General features: G+C 35.0%; 1 pseudogene; it reads right to left on the bottom strand.

Moving 5' to 3' along the window:
• Nucleotides 1-278: 278 nt before the first annotated feature.
• Nucleotides 279-21,220, bottom strand: LOC149243679 (mitogen-activated protein kinase kinase 9-like; annotated as a pseudogene).
• Between the last annotated feature and the right edge of the window lie 482 nt (nucleotides 21,221-21,702).

Below are 21,702 nucleotides of genomic sequence, written 5' to 3'. Positions count from 1 at the left end.
TTACCATTAGTTGGGTGGAATAATAATTGGAATACTAGAAAGGGAAAATGATTGGATTTCCAAGGAATACATTTGAATTTTGCCACCTGAAAAACAAAACGAACATGATGACAAAGTGTTGTAAAGAATACTGATGACAAAGTGATGTAAAGAAGATTGAAATTTCATTGCAAAATGATTTACAAAATAGAGTTCCAGAGACCAAGAGTGTACATTCATTACAAGTCAATGAATGCTCTCAAGTACAATATTCAAAATACTGAAAGGAATTCAAAATTCTATAGGTGTAAAGACTGCACGAGGGGAGATAGGTTACAGGATTACTATTCATACTTCTTCAAAAAGGGATGCTGATGTACAGTATGGAAAAGTAATGCATCCTTTTGAAGGCAACATCAAATAAAAATCTGAAACTCTAGCAATGCATTAGGTGGTGGCGATGGAGGGTCGCCCAAACAGACGGCCACCAGAAAAGTAAAATAGGCCAAATTAGGTCTCTGCCCCAGAGACAAACAAGGAAACCTACAAAGAAACCTTCCAAGCGCACATTCCAGAAAATATAATCCCAAACTCCATATATATGCAGATCATCCATCATACTTTCCACCGTACCCATTAGGATCGAACCTTTCAGGACTCATATAAGCACAAGTGCCCAATGAAAGAATTGCATTGGGCCAAAGTGTGAACTGTGTTACTCCATATATATGCAAAGCATCCATCATACTTTCCACCGTACCCATTAGGATCAAACCTTTAAGGACTCGTATAAGCACAAGTGCCCAACGAAGGAATTGCATTAGGCCAAAGTGTGAGTCAACACAGTTCTAACACTGAAATCGGAAATCTTGACTTCTCTTATTGATCGGTAAATTGGAGGGCTTTATATCACGGTGAAAAATTTTGTTCTAGTGTAGGTAATGCAAGCCCTTGAGCACCTGCCCAACCGGCCTAAAACTGCAGAATAAATGCTCATAAATCTGTGCCGCATTTCATTTTTGGTTTTTCCATGAGGAAGATCTAGATCCAAGTTTTTTTTAGAAGAGCCAACAAGACAAAATCCGTTTGATGTCCTGGACGAAGTACAACCGTATTATAGCCCTTTGACATTGACACAACTTTTTCAAATTGACTTTACATTGATACAATATTAACTATATTATTGTGGTAATTGTGGTAATATTTTGAGCCAATTAGAACGAATTTTTGTTTCAATGACAAGTTGGAGACAACCTTTATATTAAAAAACAAAAATCAACTTGTGAAATTAGTATTTATACACGTCAAAGTTGATTATCGCTCAGACTTCCTGTGTGTTCAGGACATACGGGCTACTTTTCCTGGCTGTGATGGAAGCGTTTTTGGAGACTTGCCTTTGATACCTTCGAAATCGCACCTGCCTGGCAACCTCAGCCAAATAGTGTTCTAGGATTTTCTTGTGGGCTTGAAGAACCTGCGCAAGGGTTCCACCGTCCATGTAGTCCAACACAAAAGAGATTTCTCCTCCTCGACCGAATATGCCATAACACTGCACGATGTGTGGAGAATTCACTCGAATATGTCATAACGCTGCAGGATGTGTGGAGAATTCACCCTTCAGAGAATCTTCGTTTCCCTCATTATTTTCTTTCGAATAGCAAGCTCGTGCTTTTCCAGAATGATTTTGAGGGCATAAATTTTCCCAGTCTTGGCATGCTTAACCTTGTAGACCTTGCCACTGCTCCCACACCCCAAAGTACCCCAAAGTTGAAATCTTCTGGAGATATTCGAGTGTAACTTCTTCAAGAGGAATAAAGGGCAACTTGCAGGCACCATTCATGTTAGGGGCTTCGGCAGTGGAAGCGGCGAAGTAATGGTAAGTAAAATGGAGAAACTGTAACAGGTAGGTGGTTACCTCATTAACCTAACCACCAAGGGAACCATCCGATGGCACAGAGTTTATTAATCGTCTAATAAGTGATTGGAGGGCGCAGGAGGGTACACGTGGCAATGGAGGGAGTTCTTTTCAAAGGAGAACACCTTACAGCGTAATTATTATTTTCTCCCCATATTAACTCAAAGCAATCACTCAAGCTATCCAGTATGAGAAAGTTTGTGACTATCTCTGTTTCAAAACCAAGGTCGTATCCTTGTAAACGAGGGGGATGACGTGCTAGCCTTTTTGGCTGATACTTCCAGAAAACAAGTCTTGTCGATAACAATTGACACTCTACACGAGATTTGGAGCTATAGATGCCCTCTTCTCACGCTGGCTTAGGCCACTAGTTTGTTTTGGTGGGTTAGTGCATCTCACTTAGAATTTGGAGTCACCTACTACTAGCCCCTATGTATAATTAGAGGATATTTTCCAACTATCATGGGAGTCTGTTAATTGAAAGGCTAAGTGCTAGAGTCTCAAGAGGGTGGTATTATAAACCAATGCACTAGGGATTGAGCTTCCTGCTTGAGCATGAAACCGACTCAAAAATATGGACACCTAATTAGATAAAGGCGTATCCTATCCTAGTAATCCTCCTTTAGATCTCTTTATATATTTTTCAATAGCGTATTCTAGTGTCACGGTAGATCTAGAGTAATCATGTCCCCTTCCTTTTCCCCTGGAAGAGCAATATTACCATTCTATCTCGGAGGAAAGCGCGGGTTAACCTCACCCCAAGTCAGAAGGTGGTTCCTAAGGCTAATCATAAATGTATTCCATACTTGAACAAGAACAAGAGGAAAATAGCAAGGGTTAGCCCAATTCCACCAGCATAAGGGTGCTAGATCTAGAACTATATGTGAATCAATCTAACCTAGGACCTAGATGGACACGTTGACCTTCAGTTTCTTAAAACCACATAGATTGCATACAACGACGACATGTGTACACATGGACCACCTTGTTTATATCAATTTATATTAAATTATATAATGTTGAAATCTTAACACATGGACTGCTTTGATTATATCAATTCATATATTTTTAAATTATGTAATATAGAAATATCAACACATGTGTTGCATGCAAACTCAGAGTTGTTCCTATCATTGAAACAATTTTATCAATTAAAATGGAGAGTGAAGGAAACTATCAGACTAATGCACATGTCTTTCTACCTCTAGCACTATTCCTAATGCATTTGGACGCATAAGAACCTTCTCAAGGTAATTGTTATCTGCAACTAAGAACTTCGACTCCTAGGCTGCTAGAAGAATGAAAATTACAGAGCTTTCAGTTTGGGGATTCATAGTTCCTCCTTTTTGTTTTCCCTATTCCAGAGAAGATGAATGCGATATGTACTGGATTAGCCATTTCCACGAGGTTTAGGAGGGCTCAAATAGGCCTTGGAAAGCATGATAGACAGTCTGAGCCGCCATTGAGGCAAGCAACTTTGGTGAAAGCTTCAACCTGGAGATAATAAGGAGTTGGGTCCTTAGTCCATCACTCACCTGAAAGATTTTAGTGGAAATAAAGCCAAGTGTGCTTGTGATAGGCCTGCTCATCCCCATCATTCTAAATCGAAATGTTCCACCACAGATTTCATCACCTCGCAAGAATGGGTATAATTTCGTTTGTTTACTGTGGTTATAAAATTTTCCCTATATTTGAATATCTTAGTTACTTCTTCTAAGCTTATAGGCTCCTGACGAGAAAGCCCCTTTGTCCCTATGCTATGGGTAGCTCAATGAGAAACGTCTAGATCTTGACTGTATGCTAGAAGGTAAACCCCAGTGTAGAGAGGTGTTTTGTCTAGGTCCCTACGTGTAGACCCCTGCCTCATTGGAATCAGGTCCTGTCTACCCACTGATAGAGTATATCCCTATGCTGATTATAATCCGTTCAGCGCAAGCAGACACATTTGTTTAGACATGAGCATGGGAATCTGCATGATCCAACTAATGAAAGATGTCGTTTAGTGAGCAAAAATAGGTTCAAGGCACAATACAAAAAAAATACCCAACATTTGGCAAAGCTTGTACCAAGTACACAAGGAACGAAGCTGTAAGGACTTGTGAAAGAGGTGTCACATAAAAAAAAATAGAGGATCCAATCAAAGAATGATATAGGATTCAACTTCTTCTTTTTTTATGCAAAGTCATAGCAACAAGTCTCTTGGTAAGGCTTCCTACAAAAACTACACAAAAAAATTACAGATTTGCTTTTATAGATTGAATTTCAAGTTCCTCTCATCATTTCAAAATGGATTTAGTGAATTTAGTTTAGAATGAATTAAATCTTACACTTTTTCTGAAGCTGCAATTTGGAAGAAATTTTTCTGAAGCTGGAATTCAGAAGAAATTTTCAGGATTTTTTTTGAAGCTGGAATTTAGAAGAAATTTTCAGGCTGCATGGGAGAGCCTTCCTTTTCTGCTTCCCAGAGTCCCTATCTCCATTCATTCCCCTTAGCCTGGAAAATTACTGCAACAGAGAGGTGCAGAGATGAACCGGTGGAGGTCTAGGTCGGTCAAATGGCTTGGCTTGGATCAACTGATGGCTGTGTAAACCAATTGATGGCGGTGCAAAAAGACCATAACACAGAAAACACAGACATGACAGACACGACATTTGCATGACAATGTAGGTGGCAGTTCAAGAGGGAATGGATATGGCATTAGGTGGCAGTTCAAGAGGGAATGGATAGTTCAAAGAAAATGTTCAAGAGGGAATGGATAGTTGAGAGAACATGTATTGTGGAGAATGTTACTATTACTTTTTAGCAAAAATATTTAATGTCAATCGACTAATGCTAGAATTACTCGATCATGAATTTTTTGAAACCTATTTTTTTTTACAATACACTCTTTTAATCTAATATTTTCATATGGTATGCGTCTCTCGACCTCGGGAAGAGGCCAAATAAGACGTCAAAAATAGTCATTGGCCCCTGAAAAGCATTGTCAAGATTCCGAGGCCAAATAAGACACGTCAAAAATAGTCATTGGCCACTGAAAAGCATTGCCAATATTTGATAAGGCAGCTAAAAAGTACAAAACAATTTTTTTCTTAAAACTTTGGGTTTGTTATCTTAATTTCTGGGTAAAGACTAATATAAGGAATCATTTCAATTACTATAATCCACTGTCACACGCAGGGACTAATAAGATATCATCAAAGAAATAATAAATGTGTTAGTTTTTCCTCACATAGGAACAACTATAGGATAATAAAGCTATACAAACCACTTCAATAGGAAGAATTCACTAACCACACAAAGAGTAAGAATAAGGAAATGATCATTAACCATTTAAAGTGCATTAGAGATATAAGTTCTTGAATTAAGACATATGCACATTGTGAATTCCAAATCCGTGATGTCATGCATAATCTCAATCATAATATCAATATGAGAGAAATATATTTTATTATTATTATTTTATTTAATGAAAATTAAAATTAAAATGTTATATTATATTATAGTTGGAAAATTCAAAAATATAATTATTTTTTTGAAATATTTGATATCTTAAAATTAAGGTTAGTTCAGATAAATATTTCATTATACCAAGAGGAGTATTATATTCAGATAAGTAAGACGTTGTAGTAATTGTAAAATGACCCAATCCGAACGATGTGATTAATCCGAAAGACTATTTTCTACATTATGGATCACAAAAGTCTTAGATCTAACATGAAATCTTAAGTTAAATAATAATAAAAATATAATATAATATTAATTTAATTAATAAATTAATAAATAATAAAAATAATAAATTGATTCGATTTGGATTTGCATTTGTTATATTGTAATTTTGTTTTTATTAATAAAACTACAGATAATTTTTTCAAGAGAAAAATAATAATATACATGTTACATTAAAATAAATTTAAATAATAATGATTCATGTTTACATGTCCATTATTGAGCCCGCTAGGGGGTACAAGATTTGAACCTAAACACAAAAATCGGATAATCCTACCAAGCTTACAAAAAATAATGATTCATATTAGTAACTAAAATCTTTCAAAACATTTAGTTAATTAACGTATAAAAACTTAGATAACTTAAGATCCTTTTTATTTATTTACCATGATAGATCTATCTTAATTTTGGATCTACAAAGTGCTCAGATGGATTAAATTTTTAGAGATGTGAACTTCTTTTTGAGTGTAAAACCCAATGAAAGATTTGTAAATTGAGAGATTTGATTATGTAGAGTTAAAATTAAGATTAATCTATACTTGTTCTCAACAACACGTTAATAAAATGCTTTAACTATAGGAATTTTTTATTTTCACTTGTTTAATATAATATATACAAAATTGACATTAAAATATTTTATCTATGATTCACATTCTTCACATTAAAATGTTAATACACGCTCCCTTATATTTTGAAGTAGAAAATATATATCTATAAAATATAATCTCTCTATTTTCTTGTGTGTGTGTGTGTGTGTATTAATTTGATTTATAGCCCATATTAAAATTTGTTATTAATTTTTTTTAAATATTGTATATAAATTCTATATTAAGAATGAAATAAATTACACATCTTCTTCAAAATGAAAATATAAGATTTTATTTTTTTAATATAAAGTACTTTAGTTTTCTTTATATAAAGTTGATATAAAATTATGTTATTTAATATGGAAATTGAAATATTTTATTTATGGTTTACGCTAATTTTTTTGTTATTAATGTATTTTATTTTAAATGTTACATGTAATTGTACATAAATTGAATTAAACATGATGTACTATTAATATTACTATTTTTACATAGCATTGGTGAAATATATCTCTCTCAAGTGATATTTTTTTTACTTTCAATTACTTTATCTTTTTATATAAAATAGATGTAAAATTAAAGTGGAAATTGAAGTATTTTAAGTATGGTGTAATACACACACACACACACACACATATATATATACACCCCAAGGGTTAGCTTAACTAGTTGAGTTCTCGTTGTTAAGTACCTCGCCAATCGGGAGGTCACAAGATAAATTCTCCTCGACACCCTTGGAGTTAGGCCCTGCTAGTTTGGCGGATGGGCTTTAAAAGATTCCCTTCGAGGTTGATCTACCCAGACTTTTCCAAGGAAAATAATAATAATAATAATAATAATATATATATATATATATATAGATATTCCTTTTTTAGTAAGTTTGGCAGGACTATATCTCCAACATGTCCAATATATCACCCTATTAAGGGCAAGGAATTGAACTGGTGCCTTAACATATCACCCGATCACCGTCTATCCAAGACTGATATATATATATATATATAATGTTGTTGAACAACATCTCTTTCATATTGGGTTGCCATAACCACCAACGTGGATCCATGTGCAGATACATCAAATCTCTCAACATGCAACTTATTTTTGAGTGCACAACTTAAGCAAATGTTTGCACCTCAAAATATTTGATTCCTCTTGCCTTTTGGTAGATTTAGAGTTAAGATGGATCTATATTGGTTTTGAGTAACACATTATTAAAATGTTTTAACTATAAAAAAAAATTTCCCATTTGTTTTATATAATATACATAGTTCACATTAAAATACATATATCCATAAAATATTATCTTTCTCACTATCTATATATATATATATGTGATTATTTTTATTATAAATATTTTTTTAAATGTTACATGTAGTCATTATGTGTGTGTGTGCCTCATATTAAATATTGAAGGAATTGCAAATATTATTCATAAATAATTTATTAATGAATTAAGAAATAGTTACTGTTTAACAAGGCCACAATTTCAACCAGCGTAGAATTTCTGGCAGGAATCTGACAAAAAATTCTTCAAGAAACCTGATTGTGGGAATGTTTAAATTGTTTTTTTGGTGGTGGAAATGGATTCAACACCATAAAGAACCCCTAGGGCACCCAAAATCATGAAGCAACTGTAACCTAGAATTTGATTGTGGGAATGTTTAAATTATTTTTTTGGTGGTGGAAATGGATTCAACGCCATAAAGGACCCCTAGGGCACCCAAAATCATGAAGCTTGGCAACTGTAACCTAGATTTAAAAAAAATCAGCTGGATTTTCTCAAAATCATGCAGGAATTTCTATTATTTTCATAATTGTGGCTCTCTCTCTCTCTCTCTCTCTCTCTCTCTCTCTCTCTCTCTATATATATATATATATATATATATATATATATAATTCGCATCATTTTAGTTTTTAATAATATTTTCTAGACGTTATATATCAACTTCATATTAAGAATGTAATAAATTACACATATACATATCATTTATATATATGTTAAGTTTTTATATGTCTATTAATTAAATCTAAATATGAAGTTCAAAAATATAATTGTTGTGTGTGAGGATTGCATTTTTATTATTTTTATTATCTTTAAATGTAACTTTAAGTGACAACATTTCTCTTAGAATGGGTTGTAGAGCACCTCTAAGCACAAAAAAATATTTACATTAATAAATTAAAGAAATAGTAATAACTTAATACCTATCCACATTTACCACCCACTTAATTTACATTGGTGTACTAATGTTATCAAAAATCAACATAAACTTACCTTAAAAGAAATCAAATCTCTTAATATAAATCTCTCCTCAAAATTTCAAGTCGAACTTGTTTTTCAAAATTTATATCTTGAAAAAATTAATCCATCTAAATACTTAAGAAATCCAAACTAAACTAGCAATTGCACCACATGTTGCAAAGGAAACATAGTAAGGTAGTATGATAGGAAAGAGTAGCATTAAGTTGTTACTCTTCCACGATGACAGTGAAAGTGTCACCTGCAACATCTTGAGGAAAAAACATGGATGTGGTTGAAACTGAAAACCAATTCAACAATTTCAAACATTGTGAAAGCATGCAAAAAATTAAGGACTTTGTTTCTCTGTTGTATAAGTCAAATAAAAAACAAAAGGGCGAAATGCATGTTAGGCTAGGAGGTAACTCCTCAAAGCGAATTGTGATTTTGCATTAAAATTGATCATAGATATATACATGGAGGAAGAGACTCGTGGGCTTCATATCTCAGTGTCTCTTCATATTCCAATTCTCCTTATTTCATGTTTACACTATTTTGCGTGGATCTACCTAATCCCACAAATTAGGTGTCAACATTCCCCCCTTAATTTGAAGGAATGTTGGTGAGTCCAAGCATCATTCTGAATCTTTCAAACTTTTCTCTTCTAAGCGCTTTAGTGAAGACGTCTACAATCTGCTCATTTGTGGAACAATGGCATAGGTGAATTATCTTGGGCTCAACATGATGCTGAATCAGATGGTATTTTGTATTGATATGCTTTGTTCGATCATGGAACTTTGGGTTCTTGGCCAACTTTATTGCAGAAGTTTTGTTAATCATGAGAGGAGTTGAATGCACTTGTTTCTCCTGCAAATCTTCTAGAATTTTCCTGAGCCACACAATTTCCTTTGTTTCTTCAGTTGTTGCCACATATTTTCCACAGTTGTGGAATCCGTTGGGACTGATTATTTGTGTGACCTCCAGAAGACAACTCTTGATCCGAGATTCATAGCATAACCTGAAGTAGATACCCCAGTTTCTTTATCTCCATCAAAGTCTGAATCTTAGTATCTATTCAAGCTGAAGTCGCCCAACTATGTATACTTAAGTCCAAGGTCTTTAATTCCATTCAATTAATTTATAACTCTTTTCATAACAGACCAATGTCCCCCACAAGACTTTTGCATAAACCTGGAGAGGATTCCAATGATAAATGAAATGTATGGTCTGGTAGTAATCAAGTAGTTGAGACTTGTCTATACATTGTTGCATCCTCAAATTATTTTCCTTCAATGGATGTGAGCTTTAAGTTATGTTCCATTGGAGTAGTCAAAGGATTTCACTCAACCATTCCAAACATGTTCAACAAATCTCCAAAGTACTTCTTCTGAGAGAGGAATATAAACTTCAGATGTTGAGTTACTTCAGTACCAAGATAATAGTGAACATATCCCAGGTCATTCATTTCAAAACCTTTCCTCGATTCATTCTTTATGGATGTAATGTAGCTCTCATTGTTCCCTGTCATCAAAAGATCATCTACATACACCATAAGATATACAATTGTTTTGCCAACTTTCTTGACAAACAAAGTTGAACCATCAAGGTCATAATGTTTGAAGTTGAGTTTCAGAAGATGCTCAGTTAACTTCTCATACCAGGCTCGTGGTGCTTGCTTGAGACCATACAAGGATTTTACAAGTTTGCATACTTTGTGTTCTTGACCCTTCACAAAAAATCCTCCTGGTTGGGACATAAAAATATTCTCTTTCAGATCTCCATTTAATAAAGAAGTTTTCACATCCATTTGATGGACTTTCCAACTGTTATGTGCTGCCAAGGAAAATAGTGTTTGGATGGTAGCCCATTTCGTTCTGGGAGAAAAATTCTCCTCATAGTCAACCCCTTCCTTATGTGAAAAACCTTTTTCCACAACCCTGGCTTTGTGCTTGTCAAGTGAGCCATCAACTTTATACTTGTTCTTGTAGACCCACTTGTAGCTTATTAGCTTGGTTCCCAATGGAGGATCAACCAGCTTCCAGGTGCCATTCTTTATCAAGGCATCATATTCTTTTTGCATCGCTTCTTTCCATTCATCATGAGAAGTGGCTTCTTTGAAGGAATTTGGTTCAAATATGTATACAAATTCAATTCAAAATCATAAGAAACATCCATATCAACAAGTGAATCATAATTGTCTACATCACCTCCATTTTGACTGGTTGAGATTCTTGTTCCTATCTTTCCAACCTCATCAGGATGAACACTTTCAAGTGTCTTTCTCAGCCATTTTGGAGGACCTTTCTAAGATGGCCCAGACTGCTCAGTTGACTGAGTTGGGGCTTAATCAAGATTTAGTCTCCCAATTCTATCAATCACGTCACTCAAAGTGTCATAAGTGGTTGGAGCTTCATGTGGGGGAGAGAGTGCTTTAGAAGAAGATTCCACGGATTGTTAAGGTATAGGAATCCCCCCCTTCAAGATGTGGAATCTCATTATCAAATTCTTGAAAAGACTTTGCATGTCTGAATCTATCCAAGCGATCAAGTTGTCACTCAAACACATTGTCAGTCTTGGAATATTCAAGAAATATCACATCTCTAGACACTATAAACTTCTTATTAACTTCATCATAGAGATGCTTTAGAGGTATTTGAGTACCCCAATAATATACACTTACGACTCCTTGCACCAAGTTTGTTTATTTGTTCCTTATGTATCAATGTATAACAGGTGGAACCAAAGACCTTGACATGCCTCACCGAAGGAATGTGACCATACCACATTTCATAGGGAGTCTTGTTTCTAATAACATTATATGGACACCTATTCTTTCGATACACAACACTTATAACTGCATCAGCCTAGAACATCAGTTTAACATTCTTGAAAAACATCATGGAACATACCGTATTTAAGATTTTCCTATTCATTCTTTCAGCTACTCCGTTCTGTTAGGGATTATAAGGCACAATTATTTGATGTTTGGTCCCATGCTAGTGAAGATAGTTTTCAAATTCATTTTAAGTGTACTCTTTTCCATTATCAGTACGAATAGAGCCACTATGAGATTGTGCATCATTTTCAATCCATGCATGAAAGTTCTTGAATGTTTGAAAATCATTGGATTTGTTCTTCAATAAATAAACCCAACACATTCTGGTGTAGTCATCAATAAATGCTATCATATATTTATTACCATTTTTAGAAGAAACATGCATTGCGGGACATAAATCTAAATGAATAAGTTCAAGTTTTCTATGTGCTCTGGAATGAGAATCATGAAAAGATTGTTTTTTATGTTTTCTTAGAATACAAGCATCACATTGCTTAAGTTTCCTAGGAAATGTAGGCAAACCAATAACACCGTTTTTCTTTAACAAACTAAGGTTGTCATAGTTCAAGTGTCCAAGTATAGCATGCCATAAAAGACTTGATGGAAATGTGCCTTCATCATAATGAGAACTATATGAAAAGTTTTGTGCATGAGCAGAGGTACCTTGCATCTTCATAAGTATTTATTCTTCTATCCCTGCCATGACAAGTGAGTGATATGATGTTTTTCTGACCTCAACCTTGCCATAAAATATATGAATGGAATGTTCTTGCTGGAGGATGTGGACCAAAGACAACAAGTTTCTCCTCAGCTCCAGGAGGTATAGAAGATCATGTAGAAGAAAGTGTGGAAGACCAAGAAATTTGAGCCTGATGGTTCCAAGCCTTGATGGCTTGAGTTTTGACTTATCTGCAAAGTATATCACTCCATCAACTTTGTCAGTGAATTCTTCAAAAAAATCTTGCCTAAAAGTCATGTGGCAAGTTGCTTCTGAATCAAGCAACCAGTCATTTTTCCAAGAAGCAAGTGAAGCATTAAATAAGTCTTCAATTACTCCAATGTTGCATTGTGACACAACATAGTGTGGATTTGAGTGCTTTACCTTTCCCTTTGTCATTGGTTTTATCTTTGCCTTCATTTCTTTCCTACTCAATTTTGTCCTAAGGCAACTTACATGTGGATGCATCATGTCCATCTCTATTGCATTGTATGTAATGAAGATCAGACTTTTCTCCTTTGGACTGTCAGCGCCCCCTGCCTTTAAAATTCCTTCTTCCTCTTCGGCCACCTCTTCCTCTAGAAGAATCTTGTGCATGATTATTCTTTCTATGTGCAAGACACACAACTTCTTTAGAATACCAAGGAGTTGTCTTCTTCCCAAAAGCCTTCTCTCTCTCTCTTAGCAAACTTCTTCTCAAGGGAGTCAAAGGTAATCTCCTTGATGTTTCCACTTGCTTGCAATGACTCAAGATAATTTCAATAAGTGGGATATAGTGCCTTGACATAAGCCATGGCAGGAATGTCTATTTCAACACCAATGGTTTTTATATCATGCATAATGGATCTTACTTCTGATGCTAAAGTAAGAGGGTCATCATTTTTCAATTCAAGACTGAACAATTTAATCATCAATTGGACAACTTCAAGTTCAGAGTGTGAGCCATACAATTCCTTCAACTTCTTTAAGGCTTCAAAATCATTTGAAAATGGTGAAATATGGCGACTCACCTCTTCATTTACAGATGTTGCAATCAAGGCATACACTTTGTTGTTCTTATTTTCCCAAATAGCAATCTCCTTATCTGAAGTGGGCTTTGCAGGTGCATTATCTCCTTCTCCTTCACAAACTCCTCTCCACAACTCATTAAAAATGAGAGTGTGTTTTATCTTCCTTGACCATTCAGGATAGTTATCTTTTCCATAGAGAACTACTCCAACAATTGATATAAGTGAATGCATTTAAAAATATGTGTATTGTGTAAAATAATGCACTTATGGTCGCAAAAAAAATGCACTTCTTGTGGCAAACTTTGGAAAAAAAATATTGAGGAATAATATATTAGAGTTATTAATGGGGGAGGGGTTATATGGGGGAGGTATTAATTGGACAGGATTTATATATAATTGTGGCAGAGTTATATTATAGCACGAGGTTTTATGGCAAAGTCATATGAGTGTGGGGTTATATGGCAAAGTTATATGAGCGCGGGGTCAACGTATGACCAGGAGTCAGGAGGATAATTTTATAATGAGGGGAGGTGTATGTAGTGTATGGTGATGTCATAGAAGGAGCATATGGTGATATCGTACAAGGAGTGTATGGGAGCCACGATGGGTGGTATGGTGAGGAGGTGGTGTGATGCCGCAATAGAGAGCAACTATGGGTGGTATGGGAAGGAGGCAGTGTTACGCCATAATAGAGAGCCACAATGGATGGTATGGGGAGGAGTTGGTGTGATGTCGTGATACAAGCGGTTAAAAAAACATTGTTTAACCCTAATACCACCAATACATTCACCATACACTAATTTCAATATATGAATGATGGTGTGATCAAAGTGATCAGAACTCTAAAACCCGTGTTTGTTGCACACAAACACAGTCATACACAATCACACCAACAATTTTCAAAGAAATTTCTGCGTATCACTCCAACAACTTCATAACATTGTTGCGCGTAGACATAGTAAAAAAAAACTGACATACCATTCACCACACGAACGAGCTCTATTCGCCTCTGCAAAAATATAAAAGATGGCTAAAAAATTTGGCACAACAACTAGTAACTCTTGCTCACCAGTCTCCCAAAATAGTGAAGATGAACCCTAGAAAATCTAATGCATAATTGGAAATGAAGCAGGAGGCAACAAACACAAAATTGCGCCCGAAAGTTCAATCACGCCATGAATGCAGGCAAACCATCAATTGGTTATTGAACTTGGCTTCCAGTGAATTTTTAAATCTTAGCTTTTCGTTGGGCTTCTAGTATAATGGTGTAGAAATGGAATGGAGAGCATGAGACAGATTGGGGAGAGAATTTTTTTTTGAACTATAGGATAGAGATGACAGTTCTACAAAAATATGTAGAACATAGGCAAGAAGGAGTTACAAGGGCAGGCAGGGAGCCAGAAATAGAGGCTAGGACCTGTGCTCTAATACCATGTCAGGCTAGGAGGTAACTCCTCAAAGTGATTTGTGATTTTTCATTAAGACTGATCATAGATATATACATGGAGGGAGAGATTCATGGGCTTCATCTCCCAGTGTCTCTTCATATTCCAATTCTTCTTCTTTTTTTCTATTTACACGATTCTACATGGATTTACCTAATCCCGAAGATGAGGTATCAACAATACAAAAAATGAGTAAATTGAAACTAGAATGCATAAGGGCCATCAATATTGCAGTCTCCACCATGTCATCCTAAAGTTCGAATCTGAGTGTTTTGCAAGAAATTTGTAAACATGTTTCTCTACATTTGTAAATGAAATTTCTATTAAACTTATTATCATACATTAATGTGTTTAACTCAAAAGAATATAAAATAATTAAAGTTATTTTTATTCAAACATGTTAATTTCTATTAAACTTATCGGCATACATTAATGTGTTTAACTCAAAAGAATTTAAACTAAATAGATTTATAAGTATTTAACTAGACAAATGCTAAACAAAATTAAAGATAACTAATTAAGCTAAAATATATATTGTAATCAATACAACATTTGTTTACCAAAACTTACTTAAAAACCTTAGAAATATAATTAACCATAAAGTGTAAAAAAACAGAGTCTAGAGTTTGCCAAATGAAAGAAGAACACCAACTCTTCTTTACTATAAGATCATCACACTCATTTCACAAATCATCTAACTTCAAAGTCAAAATGCAATTAGTTGAAATAGTAGTAGAGGAATATAAAATGAAGCAAGGGATGCTCGGTAGAAGACACATTATAACAAAAATACCAACATCTCAACAGTGTAAGTGTAATAGTTTGCAGGAAAGGGGCACTTCTAGGCAGGCGACTTATCAGAGGAATTTCCTCCTCATCAAAAGTTGAAACCTTTATGTGTTGGAAAATGGAAAACTTTCTAATTCCACTATAATTTTCTATTTTCTTTCCTTCTATATGGATGTCATCCCACTACTATCTATTCCACTATAATTTTCTATTTTTTTCCTTCCACATGGACTCCATCTCACTACTATCTATTTGTGTAGGCACTACCATTTGCATCCTCTGGTATTGAATGAACCATCCTTCTGTCTTGGTAAACTACTAGAATTTTGATTAATCTTTCATCAATTAATTAGTTATCCAGAAAACCGAATCCAATTTCAACAAACAATATGATAATCGTATGGAATTGCCGAATTTTATTTTTTCATAGGGAATTGGTGAATCTATGCTATATGTCCCATACCAAAATATACTCTAATCAATATAACATACCAAAATATATTGTAATCAATACAACATTTGTTTACCAAAACTTACTTAAAAACCTTAGAAATCTAATTAACCATAAAGTGTAAAAAAACATAGTCTAGAGTTTGCCAAATGAAATAAAAACACCAACTCTTCTTTCCCGTAAGATCATCACATTAATTTCACAAATCATTTAACTTCAAAGTCAAAATGCCATCAGTTGAAATAGTAGTAGAGGAATATAAAATGAAGCAAGGGATGCTCGGTGGAAGACACATTATAACAAAAATATAAAAGCTTCACTTTCATACTAATGAATATGATCAGTATATAGTTGGAATTCTTCACTGCACATGGCATACAATTTTATACCATGAAAAAGCATTAACAATACTATTTTCACCCTAGTGGGCCTACAATAACTAAATGTTTTCACTAACCTTGACTACATTGCAAGCGTCACTCAAGAACGGTTTAGAAATAAGTTAAGGAAACATATCTTTCCAGTAGAGGAATATAAAATGAAGCAAGGGATGCTCGGTATTAATAATTTTTAATAAATTAAAATCAATTAATTATCTCATTAATAATTAATCCCTAAATTAAGCTCTTCTACTATCAAGCATTTAAGAAGTCCTGATGATGGATCCCGATTGGGATTTGAAACGTTGATGAAAAAATGGTTTTTACTATGGATTCTTCGGTAACTAAATCAAAATATATATATATATATCTTTCCAGTTTTTACCCAGACATGAAGGTGAAGGAATTCCATAACGTACGACAGGGGTCAAAGATTGGTGTCATGAACTAGATAAAATGCAATGACTATGGAAAATAGTATTGCCCCCGGGAATGTCACTAAGTAGACTTTAATTTCGGAATTGTTGGGAGGAACGATGTCCCCACCATATTCAAATCTCCACTAATAATATGTTGGGTTGGGTTAGCTTAACACGCGAAAAGCATTTTTATGTGAGTATGATTATGATTTGGTCTAGCAATATCAATTACTCTCACCTAAACAGAATACCAACAATCTCACTTAGTGTCATTTACGCAGAGGGACAAAGACGAAGGACCATTTCATTGTTTGAAAAAAAAATGTATTTCAGTTCCCTTTGACTTTAGAATATGGTGAATTAGAAACTTATGATGTTTTAATTAGTTGCAAGGACGAGAGATTTATGTGCATATAGCATCAAGTAGAATTTGTATTTAACTTCCCTTGGACTTTATGATATGGTGAATTAGAAACTTATGATGTTTTAATTAGTTGTAAGGACGAGAGGTTTATGTGCATCTGGCATGATGGAAAAAATAACAAAGATATAGGAATCGACCTGACCAGTATCATTTCACAAATTTCTGCTATGCAGCTGGGGGATGCCTCAGAAAGGGATGTCATCTCTATGTGATGATGAATCTCAAAAGGAAAATAAAAGCATGTTAGAGCTCGGGTTAGTTTCTAAAATTGCAATATAATGATTTGTTTCTTTGGTGGTTTGGACTTTTGGTCAAATATTGCTTGTATTAAAATACAAAAAAGGATAATTGAAAGCAATGTCAAAGTAGGGCTTCAGGCATCTAAAATTCAAATTAGTATCTACTCAACAAAATTACATGACATAATGCATAAATTATGGAGGATGATAAAGACTAAAATAGATGATGCTTCTGGAGCAAGCACTTTTCAAGTATGAAATCTTGTATCCTTTTCCAGGGTGATCTGTCACAGGCCATCTCAAGATGACAAAAATGCTAATAGTTAATTTTCCTATTTAAACGAGTATTTCTCCAATAAACTATTGAATTTTTGAAAATTTTGTTTTTTCCAAAAATATATATAAAATCCTTAAAATTTGAAAGAAAAATACAAAACATTTAGCCTATAATTTGAGAATTATATAGATAACCAGTCTTTCCCTACTTCCAATATTCCTGTTTAGGATGAAAGACTTTGAAAATATGAAGTATCTAACAATAAACTTTTGCATTCCAACAAAGTCTGCAATATCAATATTTCAAAATGGAACAAAGATCTAAAGGAATTTGTATTTTTGTTGCAATCAGATCTCATATTCTGAGAATACAATAGTAATCTCGTATTGGAAAAGGAAATGATGAAAAAAAAGAAACATAAGAAAACTGAAAGAGATTTTATATGTTTCCTTTCTTTTGTATGGTGTGTTAGCACTCTGTAAATTCCTTAGGCTTAGGAGAGAAGTTGAAGAGGTGACCACAAACCACTTCTAGGTCATAATCTATCCCTTTTGACCTTGGAGAGGGCTCTCTCACTTAGATTGCTTAAAATGATATGATATTAGGCTGGGTATGATGGCCAATAAGGTCTAATTTTCAAATGTATATTGATGAGAAAAGATACAGATCCATTGGGCATGGAGTCCTCTCAAATCAGTTTTTTGTGTAATGATATAATGAAAAGAGGAAGGTTTCTTCACATGGGCAAGGTAGGCAGACTTGGTGGTGGAATTTAGGTTAAATCGATGTAGAGGGTGAGTGTAGAAAGGTGAAAGTCAACACATAGAGCATCAATAACATAGATGAATTCTAAACTGTTGCTTTAAGATGAAAACATTGATAACTTGAAAAACTAAATCAGAGCACTATGAAATATGAATACTAAATTAACATATGGTTTTTCCCAAGCAAGAAGATATACATTTAAGAAATGTAAACACATGAGACAACTTACAAAATCAAAGGAGCACAAACCACCAAGATTCTGACACAGGAATCCCTGTAAATCACCTTCTAACTTTCATTCATTCACTAGCAATGTTTTCAGGAAATATAGTGCACACAAAAAATCTTCCCTTCTCTAATCTGACCAACAAAACCCATTACCATATTTTTCATCTCTATATACATCATGAGGTTCGATCTCCCACTCTAGGTGGTCGAAATCATTGACCAAAACAAACTTTTAACTAAATACATCAAAGTTTTAGTGCATATACTGAAAAATAGGAGTGGTTTTGCTATCGACCAATACATCTTCAAAACACTAACTAAATGGAATATTTGCTTAACAACTTTAATTACATAACTTAATGCTACTAGACACCTATTCAACTACTCGAAACTACTTCTAGAAGTCAAAAATTCGAATTTTGAAATGAAATGGTGTTGACTGTCCAGACTTGCAACGCATTAGGCAGTTTCACAGCAAAATGAAGTAGCCTCCATGCTCTGTATGGTTGTAGCCTTCCCCTGTCAAAATGGAGCAAATGGGTATGTTTCAAATACCTCTATGATGGTGTTGAACCTCTTAGATAAGATTCAAAATGCTTGCAAACCTCCTTTTGGACTATCCCCCACTTTCGTAGCAAGATTGTCTCCTTTCGCAACGCCTTCAAAAATTTGAACATATGGTGACTTTTCCTGATATAAAGTGTTTTGAAAACATCAATGTGAATGTTGTGACCTTCATGTAGCTTCCCCTTATGAAAATCAAGACTTCAAAACTTCACTATCCCACCAGTACCAAAAATTATATAAAAAGTGCAGCAAACCCTTAACTGTGTTTTTGCAAGCTTCAACAAAACTGATCTAATTCTGATTTTTTGAGCCAAAAGACAAAAATTTAGAGTTGAGTGGTACTATCTTGCTGAAGATTTATCTTTGTACTAGCCTATAATAGTATGTCCAACTTACCTCTCTTTCTCTTTCTTCCAGATTGCTTAGACTCAGTGAGTTTTTGCTTTACTAACCTAAGCCTTCTTTTTAGCACCAAAATTTGTACATAAATTTTTTTCACTTGCCTATGTAGATGCAAGGTCCACTTCAACTTGTATCTAGCTTTACCAAGGACTGGTTCAACAACTTGTACTTGCTTAAACAAAGTTAATTTATCCCTATGTTCCTTCTCTGCACGCTGATCCGCCTGTTGTTAAACTCTTTCAAGTTGTTCCAATAATCTCTCAAATTCTTTTTGCTCATCTAAAACCATCCTCTATTTCGGTTGAACAATCTCCTTTACTTGCATTGGCATCTTGGCAGCAGACCTAGTTCTAGGTTTCCTTGATTGCTCAATTGCCTCCTTTAACTCTTCAACATCAATGACTAGTTTGCCTTTGCCTTTGTCAGCATATGCCAATGTTTTCTTAGATGGCTCTCCTTCACTAGGTTGAATAGTTTCTTGTGGTACTGTATGCCTAAGTTCCTTATTCTCTTCATGCAAATATGTTATTGTCGGATGGGCTTTGAACAATTAATCTTGTAAATTTCCAATTTTTTGGTACCTTTCATCAATTTCCACTTCCTTCCATGTACTTTATGATTCCACAACTTGAATAGGTGTAGATGGATGACCTACATGCAATCTCTTGGTTAAAACTCTTGTTCTTGGTACTCTTGCCACTTTTTCTGCTTCAGGTGAGAAATGAAGCTTCTTAGCACTTTTCTTATCAACTGATTTGATTTTAGTCAAAGGCTTTTTGACTAATCTTGCTGCTGTAGGTGAAACGCCTTTAATCACAACTAATGGGGTGTCCTTCTTGGTTTTCTGACTGTTTGAAGATTATGTTACCCATCCTGAAGAAACCAAAAACTCCTGCCATGACTGCTCCTTCTTCTCAAGCTCCTTTATCACTAGCAATTTAGTTAATGAAAAATGAAACAAATTGGCTTCAATATGATTTCCTTTTGTTTGAAATATGTAAACCATCTTACATAGACTCCTGAACCAATAATAAGGAATATTCAAAGGCTTCTTGTTAGTAAAATGTATTAAGAGCTTGATGTGACAACGATATACTTTAATGAATCTCCCTTTGCATGTGAAATACCTTTGAATCACTTCCAATAATTTACTATGATGGTATTGTAGATGGCTTCTTGGAACAACAGAACCATATCCTTTCTGGTGTTTTGGTTTGAGAAAGTATTTGAAATCAACCAAATTAAACTCCATACCTTTGAACCACTCCTCTCCATTCAAAGGGATCTTAGTAGCCTCAACTATTGATTGAGCAAAGACTAGAAAAAGTTAGTGTTCCCACCTTTGCTTGCAAACCATCAAAACTCCTAGCAAACTCCTTTGTCAACTGTAGATGATACCCCTGAATCCTTTCACAAAACCTCATACACCCTACTTGTTCAAAATCCATTATGATGGTGGAAACTACTTGGTTAAAACCTTTCAATATTTTGAAAAAACAGGGCTTGGTGTTAGTTGAACCACAACGTGACCTAGCCCCCGCGCCGCCCCTGTGATGGTGCCGCGATCGCTCTTGCTGCTGCGGCTCTTGGCAGCCATGCCTAGTGATGGGGAGGCGGATCCTCCCCCCTCCCTCCAGAAGTCATAGAATTCCAGAAAATTATCGAAGCATGCAACAGACGCCCTCCATCTGCTCAACAACAGAAATTCGTCAAGAAAAAAGATTGCATTCCCTCGGTGGCCCTCCCTGAGGAAGAAACCTGCCGCTCGGCTCTGAATCTAGTTGATAGAGGGCTCATAGGGCAGTTCACCGGCCTCTGGCCATCGCCCAAATCTGTAGAAGACTGGATCAAGAGAAACTGGACCCCTCTGATCAAGGAAGGAATTAAATCTTATTTTGTAGGCAAAGGTTTCTTTGTATTTGTCTTTGAATCAGCAGAAGACCGGAGCCTCATCTTCAGGAACGGGTCATACTTCACGGGGCCACAGGGACTATACTTAAATAAATGGTCTCCAGATTTCGATCCGACCCAGGATGCTCCTTCTGCGGTTCCAGTTTGGGTGCGGCTCCCCCATCTCCCCCTACACTGCTGGAGCCAGAAATCTCTCCAAATCATCGGCAACTCCCTTGGCAAATACATTTATTAGGCCATAAGGAAAGATCAATACTCCTGTGCCCGAATATGCGTGGAAGCAGATCTGGAAGAAGGACTACCCGAAGCAATAAAACTCACAGTGGCAGGATGGTCCCATATCCAAGAGCTGGATTATGAGCAGATCCCCTTTAAATGCAGACACTGTCATGGT

Source organism: Pinus tabuliformis, chromosome 8, assembly GCF_031772625.1.
Source record: "Pinus tabuliformis cultivar Carrire ecotype Pingquan chromosome 8, CPIR1, whole genome shotgun sequence".
In the NCBI taxonomy this organism is placed as follows: domain Eukaryota; kingdom Viridiplantae; phylum Streptophyta; class Pinopsida; order Pinales; family Pinaceae; genus Pinus; species Pinus tabuliformis.
Note: the sequence above shows the minus strand (reverse complement) of the source record. Positions and strands in the feature narration are given on the sequence as shown.